General features: G+C 42.6%; 1 non-coding gene across 1 annotated transcript; it reads left to right on the top strand.

Moving 5' to 3' along the window:
- Positions 1-3,391: 3,391 nt before the first annotated feature.
- trnas-gcu (transfer RNA serine (anticodon GCU)) lies at positions 3,392-3,473 on the top strand. Its single transcript has one exon. It is a non-coding gene; the product is annotated as a tRNA-Ser (tRNA).
- The last annotated feature ends 359 nt before the right edge of the window (positions 3,474-3,832 follow it).

Raw genomic sequence — 3,832 nt, forward strand, 5'->3', positions numbered from 1 at the left:
ATATTGTGCATATAATTGCAGCTGATGTTGTGAAAGCACATTATTTGGCTGTAATTACTACAGTAAACTTGATGTCTTTGAGCAATCTGAATATTATTTTGACCTGTTCTAGGACTTTTAATAAAGAAAGTCACGTAGAGGTGGGGTCACAAAGGCGGCAGGGGGATGCCAGTAGTTTCCTTGTGGGCATCCTTGAGGCTCATATATAGAATTATGCCAGAGAGAGTTAATATTTAAAGATGTAATTACTACTGTAGGAATGAAGAACCTGCATGGTTCACAGCAGTTCTGGTAAATCTTTCTAACAAGCGAAAAATATCTGTGAATCAAATCTTGGCATGAAAAACACTGTAATCATACGAGCGCTCCCCGTTAGTCTGAGCCATCCTGTTCCCGCTGCGTGATGAGGTGTAATGAGACAGGTAAACTTCCACACATTTCAAAGAGATGAGGAGGAGCTGGAAGTAGGCAGAAGATCCCATTTTTGAATCAGCCAGGTTGCTGCCACCCCGCCGCCTCTCTCCTCCCTCAGATCTGAGGAGCAGAGGTTTTAAAATGCTAATCCTGTCGACCTTGAAGCCCTGAGGCGCCCGCTGAACTAGCGAGGCACATCTCTCCTGAGCTTCCCGTCACTCAATAATCAAACAAACAGGCACAGCCTCCCCGAACACCTCTGCAAACCTCCCAAAGCACGAACGCATGTAGACACACGTACATGCAACAGAAACCGACGTTGCATCAGCCTCCCCTTTAAACATCTGCCTCTGGAAACACACGGCGGCATGAAAACACTCACTTTAACCTCCACGTACACTCACTTACAGGCGTGTTCTCTTTGTTTACGTTTAGTTTGTCTAGTCCAAACTAATGAATCACCAAATCCTGACCCGTAATGAGCCATGGTGTTCGCTGGGAACAAACATATTAGCGACTGAGCGGTCGACCTGGAGGGAGGATGATTAGTGAGAAGACATCACCAAGACAGCAGCTCGCTCTTCATACCTGCACGCTTCAACATCCACCACAATCAGCTGACTATTTTTACACAACTGCTTTCCTGGAAGAAACGAATCCAATTCCGAGTAAATAGGAAGTGAGGTGTAAACAGTGGAGCTCAGTGGGGGAGTCCTCTGCTTTTCCAGTCTGCTACATGTTACATCCACTGGGGAAAAAGCTGCTTTATACTGCTCTGTGCTGTAATTATATCAAGAATTTAACCACAAAATGCATATTTAAAGGTACTTTGTGTAGTTTTTGATGTCAAATAACTTCAAGGAGGAGATTTACTAGGATCCTGCCAGTCGTATCACAGATGTAAACACTGCATGGATGTATTAAAGAGTCCATATTCTGCACATGTACAGGTTCATCCACTGAAGTATGTTTACATGCTCCTCTTGTTTACTGTTTTTGAGCTTTGCTTCTTTTATTTTATTGATCCAGTATGTTTTATTTTACCCTCAGTCTCTGTGTATGAACACAACCTGCAGTTCATCTGAAAAATCCCTGAGTTTTTGTCACATGACTGTTGGTCACAGCTGAGTCCGTCGTGGCTTATTGGTTGCAATGAGGAGCACAGAATTTTTTATTTTTTATTTTTTTCCTGTAAAAACTGTAATTTTTAAACAAGTACTACGTGTAGAAGTAGGTAATTTTCTTGAAATATCATCATTTTAAGCTAATATTTGGTTAATTTCCCCAACGCAATGACAAGTCGCACATGATTAGTTCAATGACTGTCAGAAAATTAAAAATCTCCCCCGATTATTCGGTTTCTGGCACTAATAAACAGATTTGGGGGTTCAAAAGGTTAAGCCTCTTGCACTAAAGGTCTCCGAGGAGAGAGTTGTGATTGATGACATGTGGATCTGTAATCTAACAACTTCAACAATTAATTCAAAGCGGCTATGATTAAAACAGCAGTGAGCAAAACTGATCTGAGGTTTATTTTGGCTTTCAGTGTGAGCAGCCACGCTGCGATTGATCGTACCGAGTGAGTATAAAGATCGTAGGGGTTGTCTGTGCACAAAAGGTCAATATATCCCAAAAGTCTTGCTCTCCTGGGACTGGATGGACCTCATCCTGTCCTGTACTGGTTCCAGCATTATCCCCTGCAGAGCCTGAGTCCCTGTGGAGAGGGATGGTGGCAGCCTCCATAAGTCCTGCTGGGCTGGGGGATCCCACGGAGTCTCTGTAATAAATCACATCATCTGACTGCCGCTTGCTGGAGGAATAGTAATCCACCAGCCTCTCCGGAGCGAGTCGTTTTTAAGGAAAGAAAGAAGTCATGGCCAAAGCAGACATGAGGTTTGGTTAAACGGTCCAGCTGGCAGGAGAACAGAGAGCAGCGAGCCAACTGATTGATGGCCATAACCTTCACCGTCCCTGATCAATATCTGAGTGCTTTCCCCTCCCTTCCTCCCCGCCGTATCGAGCAGTCAGATGAATCCACAACAACATCATAATTATCCTTTTAGATTATGGAAATCCCTTCAAACAATAAGCAATTGCTCCCCAGGGAACCTTTTTTTCCAGCATTATCAACATCCAGGCCAGAATTTTAAACCAGTGTTAATCTGAGCTGCTTAAGCTTCCTCTCACACACATACAAACACACACAAACACGCAACAAACATGCAACACACAAAATGGGCAAGAATTCCCCGTAGCAGAGATTCAACAGCAGGGGTTGAAGATTTACGTCCATATGCTTCAGATTTAAGGGCTTGCACACCTAAGAATGTGCAAACATCTTCTGGGTCACAAAGGCTAAATTTTACCATAAAAATCAGTAAAACAAGACATTTTACACTTTTAGTGTCACATTTTACTAAAATAAACTAACGCAGGAGGATAAAAGGATTACACTCTGGCTTGTTTTTGCAGAGCATGTTGCTGTATGTTTGGCATACAACTACAAACATATTTGTCAATCTACTCAGGTAACTGTTTGCAAGAAAGCAACTGCAGTCATGAGTTTTCAGTGACTCCTAAAACTCTTTGTCACCCCCAAAAAAAGATTATTTAGATTGATTTTAGATCTTGTAGAAAGTCTGCTGGGTCTAAAATACATGCAGCAACTGGAATTATCAGTTTTGGTGATGCAGAAAGTTGTGTTATATCACATGTTCTTAGTGATATGGCCTCTTAACTTCTTGTGAGTGATGATGATCGACTACAGCTGCTGACTCCTGTGACGCTTAAGGTTTACTTTCACTCACTGTGGTGCTTTTGGTTTTCACTCACTGTTTGGTCAAGTTTTACAAAATGGCACAGTTTGGGTTAAAATAATAACATTTAAAGTTTCTCTTTCATTTTCTTGGTAACCACGGTGACAGCACCAGCTGATATGTGATTGGTTGGCTGTCCGCTGCTACACCAGGTTTATGGAGACGAGGTGGCCGAGTGGTTAAGGCGATGGACTGCTAATCCATTGTGCTCTGCACGCGTGGGTTCGAATCCCATCCTCGTCGGTATGTTTTAGGGACGGTGGTGGCTCAACAGAGGGTCGGAGGTTCAAGCCCAATGCTGCCATTGTTGGGCCGATAAGCAAGGCACTTTAAAAAATAAAGGCTTCTTCTTCTGGCTGAAAAGTGGCAACAAGGTTAAAAATAAATGTAATAGTTGCATAGAAATGCAATTTTTGGGAGACAGGGCTGGTAAAATACCACGAAATGTGACCCCAAAGGCAAAAACTGACAAGTTGGTAGTGAGACTGATCTGGGAAAACATGTAGACATTTCAGAATATAGTTGATTCAAGTTATTGGTTCACTGAGAAAACATCAAAAACCACAAAACATGCAACACGTGTGCACACTAAATCCACGCTG

This window comes from Stegastes partitus, unplaced genomic scaffold (assembly GCF_000690725.1).
Source record: "Stegastes partitus isolate 25-593 unplaced genomic scaffold, Stegastes_partitus-1.0.2 Scaffold588, whole genome shotgun sequence".
NCBI classification, from domain to species: domain Eukaryota; kingdom Metazoa; phylum Chordata; class Actinopteri; family Pomacentridae; genus Stegastes; species Stegastes partitus.